Source organism: Myotis yumanensis, unplaced genomic scaffold (genome assembly GCF_028538775.1).
Source record: "Myotis yumanensis isolate MYYU_CA2020_CCGP unplaced genomic scaffold, mMyoYum1.0.hap1 SCAF_1, whole genome shotgun sequence".
NCBI lineage: Eukaryota > Metazoa > Chordata > Mammalia > Chiroptera > Vespertilionidae > Myotis > Myotis yumanensis.
Window position 1 is genome coordinate 137,946,859 of NW_027223752.1, and position 12,204 is coordinate 137,959,062.

The following is a 12,204-nucleotide window of genomic DNA, read 5'->3' on the forward strand; positions in this document are numbered from 1 at the left end:
GTTAATTGCTAACACATAGAAACACAAGTGATAATTATATTCTAAACTTGTATCCAGGAACCTGTTAAATTCACGTAAGTCCAAAATTCATATGTTGAAGCCCAACCTCCAGTACCTGAGAATGTGACTGTATTTGGAGATGGGCCTTAAAAGAGGTAACTAAGTTAAAATAAGGCTGTTAGTATGGGCCCTAATCCAATATGATAGGCATCCACATTAGAAGAGATTAGAAAATACAGTGAGATACTGGGGGTCAGAAGCTCCCATACACAGAGGGACAACCACGTGAAGGGGCAGCAAGAGGATAGCCATTTGCAAGCCAAAAAGAGAGGCCTCAGTGGACCAGACCTGCAGTGGACTTCTAGCTTCTAGAACTGTGAGAGAATCAATTTCTGTTGTGCAGGCCAAAGCAGACTACTACAGAGGAAGACCCTGATTAGAGCTCATTAAACCAGGAGGGCGTTCAGAGAGCTTCTGGGCCAGTGAACACAGGGGGTTGCTAGAACAGTGTCACCTGAAGAGGCTGTAGAAACTCCACGCCCTTCCCCTTGACTTACCTAAGCTCTCTTCCATTTGGCTGCTCCAGAGTTATACCCTTTTAGAATAAATCAGTGATCTACTAAGTAAAATGTGTCTCTGGGTTCTGTGAGCCACTCTAGCAAATAATTCCCAAAGAGGAGGTGGTTGGAACCTCCACCTTATCACCAGTTAGAAACACAGGTGACAACCTGAAGTTGTGACTAGAATCTGAAGGGTGTGTGTTGGGGGCGTAGGGAGGGGCGGGGGAGCAGTCTTGTAGGACTGAGTCCTTACCTATGAGTTCTGACACTATCTTCAGATAGATACTGTCAGAATTGAGTCAAATTGCAGGACCCCCCAATTGGTGTCCAAGAATTATTGGGTGGAGGGTAAATCACTCCTTTATGTCCCTTCTTTATGTCCCATTGTTGGGGACAATTTGTATCAGTACTGTTGGGAAAGTGGAAATTTCAAGAAAAGCCAGGTTTAGGAGATGATAACATGAACTAACTGCCAAGACAACAATCATGCGTTTTTTGGTTTGTGTTTTCTTTTTCTTTTTTCCTTTTTTTTTGTTAATCCTCACCCAAGGATACTTTTCCCATCTATCTCCTGAGAGAGTGGCGGAGAGAGAGAGAGAGAGAGAGAGATCAGATGCCTCCTGCACACAGGATTGAACCTGCAACCCAGATACCCGTCCATGACCTCAAACCAAATCTGTGACCCTCAGTGTGCAAGCCGACATTCTAACCAATGCCACACCGGCTTATCTTTCTTGTACTCCCAAATTATCATTCATGTGAGTGAATCAAATAGTTGTTTTGATTTTATATAAAAAGAAGTGAAAGTAAATATTGAATCATCTAACAACATAACTAATATAATGAAATATTTTAGAATTAAATTAAAATGTTTAAAAATGGAGTAACTTATCAGTAAGAGGAAAACCTATGCTTTTAGAAAATGACAAGGAATTTTATGTAATAAAAATAATGTTTTAAGGAACATGTTGAATTCCCAGGAGTGAAAAAATATGTTTGGAGTTTTACAGTTTTCTGAAGATTAAGCCTACAAGTCTAGGACAGGTGCTGTACTCTTTCTTAATATTTAGATGCCAAAAAAAGGAAGGGGACCAGCAGTTATTCCCCTCCCACTGGAATAGAAATCATTCTCATATTTAATATTAACAAGTAATTTTGCTAACAATAGACTCTCCAAAGAAAATAAAGATGGTTTTACATAAGGAGGGCCATCAAAAGAAAAAGATCCATTCAAGAGATGTCAGTATGAATTTCAGCAAACACTGAAACTATTAGCCAAGTCCAGCAGGAATTATAAACAATATTACCTTTCCCGAGAAATATGTCTTATCCCAATGATTATTCATCAAGACACAAAGCCAGGCAACTCTTCAATATTTTGTTGTATAGAGGATAGCATAAGGGGAATTCCACTTAGAAACCTAGCCAAGAGACTAGCTCCTGGCATTTCAATTAAATATTTAAGCCATTACAGGAATAATTTGGGATACTAGAAAGAGGAAGTTTATGCACCTGGAAAAGACTACATAAACTTGGAGAACTTAATGATCCTGTGTGTGCCATCCTCAATACCTTCAATTTGGTTTTCTCAAGAACCCTGTCAGTTTGCAATTGGGAAGGGCTGGGTGTACAGGGAAATCTACATCCACATTACCAGCCCTTTCAGCTCCATGAGGACAGGAACATTGTCTAGTTCACCCCGAGGACTCCTCCTAGAAGGTCTTTAAGATGTACTGATTTAATTTGCTCTGGCTGATTTGGCTCAGTGGATAGAGTGTTGGCCTGTGGAATGAAGTGACCCGGGTTCAATTCTGGTGAGGGCACATGCCAGGGTTTTGGCTTCGATCCCCAGTGGGGGGTATGCAGGAGGCAGCTGATTAATAATTCTCTCTCATCATTGATGTTTCTATCTCTCCCTCTCGCTTCCTCTCTGAAATCAAGAAAAATATATTTTAAAAAAGAAAAAATGTACTTAAGTAAATCAAATGGTGTTTACCAAAGCTAAGACTTCATTTATAAAAGGATGGAAATTAATAATGGCGATCTTCCTGTAGTTTTTATTTCATCAAATTGGGAAGTTTTGTTTTAGCATATTCTTTTCCTCTTTTCCTCTACCAAGCACCAACTCTTGAGGGAAAAGAACCTGTATCATTTGTCTTCTTACTCTGACTCTAGCGTAGCAAAAGTTCAATACTGCTTTTAAATGAGTGGAATGAATGCTGCTTTAAATTCCTTTTTTATAGACATGATTACTCTATACTGCAGAAAATTATTTTAAAGAAACACTGGCTCACGAGCATGAGAAAAAAAATAACACCTAGTACAGGGGATGGGATAACAATAAGTAGACAAAATAAACTAAGCATGCACGTTTTAGCTCTGTCTAATGCAAATTTAAAATATGAAACAGATATTCTGGATCAACAAAAATGCAAAGGTCCAATAGGATAATACCAATAATCAATAAAGTATGTGCATCAATATAGGGTCCAAGTTCCATGAGTTTCAATATTAGTAGGAGAAACTATAAACCAGATTAGGGAATGCTTTTAAATTCTAAGTGCAAAGCAAATCAAAAAGATAAGTAGTTAGAAAAGGGACAGAAAGTGCTGATAATCTTGCTCTAACTGCCACCCTAATCCCAATAGTTCCTTTTCATCACTGACTCCTGAATTTCCATCAACTTATGATTATATCAATTGATTCAGAAAAAGCACTTGACAAAATCCAACACCCATTGCTGATAAAAATTCTCAGTAAAATAGGAATAGAGGGATCTTATCTCATCATAATAAAAGGCATATATGACAAAACCTACTGCCAACATCATACTCAATGGGCAAAAAAGAAAACCATTTCCCCTAGGAACGGGAACAATACAGGGATGTCCTCTTTCACCACTCTTGTTCAGCATAGTACTGGAAGTCCTAGCCACTGTGATCAGACAAGAAGTCATAAAAAAGAGATCCAAATTGGAAAGGAGGAAGCAAAACTCCTTATTCTCAGATGACATGATACTGTACTAGAAAAATCCTAAAGACTCCATGGAAAAATTATTGGATTTAATAAATTCGGAAATGTAGCAGGATACAAAATTAACACTGAAACACCAATGGCTTTTTAATACACCAATAATAAACTAATAGAAAGAGAAACTAAACAAAAAATTCCATTTACCACTGCAACAAAAAAATTAAGAGTCTTAGGAATAAAATTAACATAGGAGATAAAAGAAAGAGCTTTTATTTGCAAGTTGACTTCCAAGAAAACAGGAGGCTAGTGTCAAATCTGTCCTGCTGGTCAAGGGGCAAGATTTAAGGGGCTTCAGCACCAGATAATCCTGGACAATAGACACTTTGCTTCCAAAAGGGTTCTGGGGTTCAGGTTCTAATCATATGGTTATTTTGGATCCATGGGGGTGGAGAGTAGTTTCTGGTGCACAAGTGTCACTCATGAGTGGGGTTTACCTATAAGTGGTGTATCCAAGGTTTAAATATTTCAAATCTGGTTAGAAACAGCATAGGACCAGTTTAAGCTGGTTCTGTGGTCACAATTTCTTAAAATGTGAATAATAATAGCATCTTCTCCAATAGTTAACTTAGCCTGACTACCTTAGCCTTATATATAATAAGCAAATACTTACTACCAGTTGATGCATCATCTCCACATTCAAAAGTCAATTTCTGTTGTCTCTCCCCCAAGCCCCACGTTAATGACAATTTCATCATTTTAGGTGTTTTGGCCAAAAGCTTTGACTCCTCATTCCCTCACACTGCACATCCATTCTGTCAGGAGATTCTGTTGGTTCTACCTTCAAAATATACGCTGACTCCCAAACTTCCTAATGGGTTCCTTGCTCCTGTCAGTTTATGCTCAAGCAGTGGAGGTGAGACTTTTAAACATCAGGCAGATCAAGTTTACTCCTCTTCTCAGAATCCCACAGTGGTCCCTCAATTTCACTATGAATAATAGCTAAAGATTTTTAAATGGCCTACAAGACCCTATAAGATCTGCCACCTCTTCACATTCCTATTACCGCTCCAGCCACATCTCCACTTCCTCTCTCCCTGCTCACTTAACTTCCCTCTCTCCCTGCTCACTTACCTTCAGCCTCATGGGCCTGTGTGTTCCCCAAATATACCAGGGATATCCCTGACTTACAGCCTTGGCACTGGCTGTTTGAGCTTCTTGGAAGAGTTACCTCAGGGAGCCTCTTAACTCCTTCAGACCTTTGTTCAAATTCATCTTCTCCATGAGGCCAAGCCTTACCAACTTCTATAATATCATAATTGTACTTCACTAAACTTAGTGTTTTTATAGCCCTTTTAACTTACTAATATCTATATTATTTCCTTATATATTATGGTTATTAAGTATTGTCTGTGTCTCCTCACTAGAATATAAGCTACACAAATGCAGAGCCCTTTGTCTCTTCTGTTTACCAACATATCCCATGCACCTAGAATAATATTTGGCAAATATCTTTGGAATGATCAAATTATATTTAAAGTAGAAATCTAGGTACTATGGAAGAAGTAGCAGTCCCTAAATTCCTTATTTTACTTCCACTTAAACATTACAGTGATGAATCTGAGTCATAGAAATATCTTTACTGATACAGCTCCAAGGGCAATGGAAACTAAGCAGAAAATAAACAAATGGTACTACATCAAATGAAAAAGCTTCTGCACAGCAAAAGAATCATCAATGGAAGAACAAGAAAGCCCACTGCATGGCAAAACATAATTGCCATTTTTATCTCCAATAAGGATTTAATCTCCAAAATTCATAGGGAACTCATACAACTTCATAAAAGGAAGATAAAGAATCCCATCCAAAAATTGGACAAAGGACCTAAATAGACACTTTTCAAAAGAGAACATACAGAAGGCCAATATGAAAACACTATTGCCCAGGGCACGGATTAGTGCACATTGAAAGGAAATTAATTAGAAGAAATATTTTTTTTTAAGAATTTTTATTTCTTAAAGTATTACAAAGAGTATTACATATGACTCCTTTTTTCCTCCCTTGACATTCCCCCAGCCCCTACCCCCCGCCCGCCCTGCCCCGTGTCTTGTGTCCATTGGTTAATCTTATATGCATGCATATAAGTCCTTCAGTTGGTCTCTTAATCCCCCCCCAACCCTCCCTAGGCTTCCCACTGTAGTTTAACATTCTGTTCAATGTTGCTCTGCTTCTGTATCTACCCCTGTTCATCAGTCCATACTGGTCCCCTTTATTTGTCCGAACCTCACTGGAGTAATCTCAACCTCACCAGGGCCGTCTGAGCCTCACCAGGGACGTTTCAACCTCACCGGGGCTGTCCCTACCTCACGGGGGCCATTTCAACCTCACCGGTGTCGTCCCTACCTCACGGGGGCCGTTTCAACTTGACCGGGGTTGTCCCTACCACACCGGGGCCGTTTCGACCTGACCGGGGTTGTCCCTACCAGACTGGGGTCGTCCCTACCTCACGGGGGCCGTTTCAACCTCACCAGGGTCGTCCCTACCTCACGGGGGCGGTTTCAACCTGACCGGGGTTGTCCCTACCACACTGGGGCCGTTTCGACCTGACCAGGGTCGTCCCTACCTCACGGGGGCCGTTTCAACCTCACCGGGGTTGTCCCTACCACACCGGGGCTGTTTCAACCTGACCGGGGTTGTCCCTACCACACCGGGGCCGTTTCGACCTGACTGGGGTCGTCCCTACCTCACGGGGGCCGTTTCAACCTCACCGGGGTCGTCCCTACCTCACGGGGGCCGTTTCAACCTCACTGGGGTCGTCCCTACCTCACGGGGGCCGTTTCAACCTCACCGGGGTCGTCTCTACCACACTGGGGCCGTTTCAACCTGACTGGGGTTGTCTCTACCACACCGGGGCCGTTTCGACCTGACCGGGGTTGTCCCTACCACACCGGGGCCGTTTCGACCTGACCGGGGCAGTCCCTACCTCACGGGGGCCGTTTCAACCTCACCGGGGTCGTCCCTACCACACCGGGGCCGTTTCAACCTCACCGGGGTTGTCCCTACCACACCGGGGCCGTTTCGACCTGACCAGGGTCGTCCCTACCTCACGGGGGCCGTTTCAACCTCACTGGGGTCGTCCCTACCTCATGGGGGCCGTTTCAACCTCACTGGGGTTGTCCCTACCACACCGGGGCCGTTTCGACCTGACCGGGGTCGTCCCTACCACACCGGGACCGTTTCAACCTCACCGGGGCCATCCCAGCCTTACCGGGGAAACAGGAAGTTTGGCCCTTTGTCCCCTGCCGGCGGCTCCCCACCAGATAAAATCTCCAGGCATTCCTGGTGGTTGAACATCCAGCACTCCTGCCCTCCACCAAGTGCACAGACTGCCTGTCTGCTGTCCCCCAGCGCCCCACAAGAGACTGGGATCAGTGGGCATGTTTGTGCGCTTGCTGGTACAGCAGTTCCACAGTGCCGGCCGAGTCAGGCCCAGCCCTGGACGGCCCCGGACCCGACTCTGCCCCCCGATTGCGTCCCTCCCAGATGCAAGGAGCTGAAATCTGCAGCCTGCTGGGATGGGCTCTGTACTTGGTACCTCTGCACATCCTACTCAGTCTCAATGCGCTTCTTTCTATTGGAGGAGTTGAAATCTGCAGTTTGTTGGGTTGGGCTCTGTACTTGGTGTCACATCCTACTCAGTCTCAATGTTCTTTCTCTCCTTCCAGTTGTAGAGCTTCCACTGGGCCAACTTTCCCATGGTTCTGTATGATAGGTGTTTGTCTGATATTTGGTAGTTTCGATGTTGTTGTGTGAGGTAGCACGCACAGGTCTCTTCCTTATGCCGCCATCCTGGTTCTCCTGGGTCTGCTTCTTGAGTGTGTCTCCCATGGCTGCGAGCAGTTGAAGTCTGCAATTTGTTGGGATAGGCTGCAAAAGCGCAGGTGGGTCTTTTTTGTGCACCTGGCACAGCTTGGATGGGGATGTAAATTGATTAGGGCTGAGACTCAGGGAGTCGCCATGGCGGAGCAAATAGCACTGGCTGAGTCTCCGCGGCCCCTTGACTCTCTGCCAGGGCTTTGTGTCCCCCAGTGCCGGCGAGCAGCTGTGCAACAGAGTCTCCCTCGCTTTCTGATGGCTGCAAGGCCGTGCTGCCTCTCCCCATAGGGTCTGGTGCCTCATGATCCCGCCTGAACCAGCTCAGTGGATTTGAAAGTTTGCAGAAGCAAAGGCGTTTCTACTTGTGAGTCTGGCACAGCCCAGATGGGAATGTAAATTGCGTAGGGCGGGGTCACAGGGAGTCGCTGGGGCGGAGACTCAGCGGCCCCTTGCCTATCCAGGACACCAGGACTTTGCGTCCCCCAGTGCCTTCGAGCAGCCGAGCGCCAGAGCCTCCCTCGCTTTCTGACCGCTGGAAGGCCATGCAGTCTCTCGCCTTGGGGCCTGGGGCCTCAGAGACCCGCCCGAACCAGCTCAGTGGATTTGAGAGTTTGTAAAAGCACAGTCATTCCCTCTTGTGCCTCTGGCACAGCCCTGAGGGTAGGGCGGGGTCACAGGGAGTCACCAGCGTGGAGGAAATAGCGATGGCGGCGTCTCCGCGCCCCTCGCCTCCCCGGGACACCAGGACTTCTTGTCCCTCAGTGCCGGCGAGCAGCCGCGTGTCAGAGCTTCCCTCGCTCTCCGACCACTGCAAGGCCGTGTCCGCCTCTCCCTGTGGGATCTGGGGCCTCAGAGACCCGCCCCGAGCAAGCCCAGAGGATTCGAGGGTTCCTAAAAAACCGAGAATCCATTTGCAGCCCGCGTGGCATGTGACTGCGTACCTCTGGTTTTGGTGCCTCCGTAGCTCCCACTCAGTCTCACCGCACTTCTTTCTTTTCCTCCAGTTGTAGATCTCCCACTGGGCCAACTTCCCCATGGTTCTGAGTGGCGGTTGTTTACTTCATAGTTGATAGTTTCAATGATGCTGTGAGAGAGCAGCACACACAGGTCCGCTCCCTACGCCGCCATCTTGGTTCTCTAGAAGAAATATTTTAATATTACTATTCTCCCTGTCTTTATAGGTGTCAGAGATGAAAGAAAATTAGTCAAATCATCACACAGACGGCCAGTCACTTAGCATTATATATAGACTAGAGATCTGGTGCATGAAATTCATGCACAGGGAGAGGGGGAAATGTCCCTCAGCCCAGCCTGCGCCCTCTCCAATCCAGGTCCCTTCAGGAGATCCCCTGTGGGACCAGGCCTAAACTGGCAGTAAGACATCCGTCTCACAATCTGGAACCACTGGCTGCTAACTGCTCTCCCCTGCCGGCCTGGTCACCCATGTGTGCCGCTGCCTCGGACCCTACCATCATGGCTTTGTGCAGAAGGACATCCGGATTGATGACTGGAAGATGTCCAGTCTAATGAGCATATTACTCTTTTATTAATATAGATCATACAACATAACCCTTAAGGCAGAGTTGCATTAGTAGAAATGAAGAGACATTTCATTAAAAAATGTATATTGGTTTGCTATGATTCAAATCCACTTGTTTATGACAAAAATCAAGCCTTTAAGCATAAGATTGCTTGTCCTAGCTGGTTTTGCTCAGTGGCTAGAGCTTCAGCCTGCGGACTGAAGGTTCCCAGCTTTGATTCTGGTCAAGAGGACATGCCTGGGTTGCAGGCTCGATCCCCAGTACGATGCGTGCAGGAGGCAGCTGATCAATGATTCTCTCTCATCATTGATGTTTCTATCTCTCTTCCTCTACCTTCCTCTCTGAAACCAATAAAAATGTACTTAAAAAAATAAAAGAATAAGATTGCTTTGCTATAAAAGCCAAGTAAGGTGTGTCATTGGATGTCTCTGATGAAGTCTGAGCAGCTCAGTTGCTAAGCAACTTCACTGGGTTCTTATCAAATGAAATCTGTGGAGAAGCAACTAAACCCACCATGCATTTAGGCTATAAAGACCGAAAGTTGTGGAGGACAGAGTGTTTCTGGGGCTGGAGACAGTGAGGGTCAGTGGCCAGCAGGCAGGGTAGATGCCAGAATGCCCAGTGCCTGGAAGTACTGGAGGGTCTCTGATATGCAAATCTTCTGGGGGTGGGGTCAGGCCCTGTGCTCCCTGAGGTCAGGTCTAGATGGAGGGCAGGGGTGCAGTTCCAGGGTGTCCCCGTCCTGCAGGGCTCCTCCTCCTCCCCTTAACCCCCTAACCTGTCTATTTGGGTAAAGTGGGTGGGAAGCAGGTACACAATGTCTGGGCAAGACGTCCCTCAGTCCCAGATCTCTCCAGGGCAGGGAGGGGTGTTTGTATTGGTTTATTTGATTCTTCTTACATGTTGGTTGAAGGGGGTAGCACGGGAGTGCCTGACAGATATGGTTTCCTTCCACTTGCTCGCCAGAGCTGCCCCACATGATGCCCTTTCCCTTCTTTCCCTTCTGACTGAGCTAATGCACATGACATCGCCAGGGATGAAACTGGGGCCCCCTCCTATTACCTGGAGATTGCACTCCACAGGAACCTGCCTGATCCAGGGAGGGCTGGCGTCATTCACTGCTGGAGAGGCTCGATTTAAACCAAGCCTCCGCTTGCCGCAGCTTAGATAGGCGCTGGCTGAGTTTGAGGAGGGTTTATCATCCCTTCTGGCTTTTTCCTTGGGAACCACAAACTCAAGATAGCAGAGCCGGGGCCCTTCACTTCTCAGCACCTGCTCTCCTCAGTCAGCTGCTGAAGTTACTTGAAGGATGTAGAATAATTTGTAAACAATACTAAAGTGTGTACAATTAGGACAAAGCACTATGCAATTGTTCCCTATTAATTTGTATGATTTAGGGTCCTGAGTGTTTGAGGATTTTCAGCTCTTACAGTTCATGGTGATTTTAACTATTGAATTTAACCAGAGTCTCCAGTGACTCTTTCAGCTGGGCATCCTCTGGCCCGGATGCAGGCTGCCTGCTTCCACCTCTGCCTATGGCCACTTCCGCCTGGGTCCGGCCTAGGCCAGGAAGTGAGGCTTGCCTCTTCATGACCCATGGCGTGGTAGCCTCAGAGCTGAGCGGCGCCCCTGACGGTGACCGCTTCCTCTGGGGGACTCACCCAGGCTGCGCCTGACAGGTCATGACTATTAAGCACCTGAATGGTCTTAACTAATTAGTATATCTGGGCTAATTAGCATATTCCTCTTTTATTATATAGGATATATATAGGTGTTCGAGAAGACATTCTTCAAAGTTGCTGTCCTACAGGGTGTGAAACGCAAACACAGGTGTACAGTAAAACAGATTCAGGGCCAACAGTGCCCCAGCAGCACAATCCAGAGCCTCCGCCCCCCTCCAGCATGGGATCTGGGCTTGTCGTGTGTGGGGCAGAGCAGGAGGCAGCACAATCTGACTGGCCACCAGACCCAGCTTGGGATCCGGGCCTGCCATCTGAGACCAGGGGAGACAAGGCAGACACTGCGGTATTGGGCATGCCATCGGCCACCAGAGGAGCAAGCCTAAGGCAGCAGGTGGTTATCTCTCAAGGGGTCCCAGACTATGAGAGGGCACAGGTTGGGCCGAGGGACACCCCCCGCCCCCTCCAGTGCACAAAGTACTGTGCACCAGGCATCTAGTATATATATAGATGCTCAAAGTCACTAATCATCCGAGAGATGCAAATCAAAAGAACAATGAGATACAATCTCACACCTGTCAGAATGGCTATCATCAACAAATCAAGAAACGACAAGTGCTGGAGAGGATGTGGAGAAAAAGGAACCCTCTTACAGTGCTGGTGGGAATGCAGACTGGTGCTGCCACTATGGACACAGTATGGTGTTTCCTCAAAAAATTAAAAATGGAACTCCCATTTGACCCAGTGATCCCACTTCTAGGAATATGTCTCAAGAAAACTGAAACAATAATCAGAAAGGATATATGCATCCCTATGTTCATAGCAGCACAATTTACCATAGCTAAGATTTGGAAACAGCCTAAGTGTCCATCAGCAGATGAGTGGATTAGAAAACTGTGGTACATCTACCCAATGGAATACTATGCTTCAGTAAGAAAGAAGGAATTCTTACCATTGGCAACAGCATGGATGGAACTGGAGAGCACTATGCTAAGCAAAATAAGATATTCAGAGAAAGAAAAATATCACACGATCTCATTCATTTGTGGAATATAATGAACATAAACTGGTGAACAAAAATAGAACCAGAGTCATAGAAGCATTTAACAGACTGTCCAACCTGTGAGGGAAGGCAGGGGGTGAGGTGTAAGAGAGCAACCAAAGGACTTTTATGCAAGCATATGAGCATATCCAATGGACACAAACAGTAGGCATGTGAGGGCATATGCTGGCGGTGGGGGCGGCCAGGGAGAGGTCAATGGGGGGAAAGGGAGACTTATGTAATTCTTTAAACAATAAAGAATTTAAAAATAGAATAAAAGGAAAACATTTACAATAACATTTAGGATTAGGTTAATGTAACATAAATAGTATTGCCAAGTAACATGAACAGAGAATAATGATGCTTATCTCAGATACATTTAATGATGTGACCTGTGGCTTTTTATAGTCTCGCACTTCATTTAGTGATCATTTTTATGCCGAAATTGCCTGGTTAGACCATCTTATAGAAGGCCACAGTTGCAAGTTTAAACTGCACAGGCTGGTGAACTTTGCAGGCACAAAGCACTATCCATT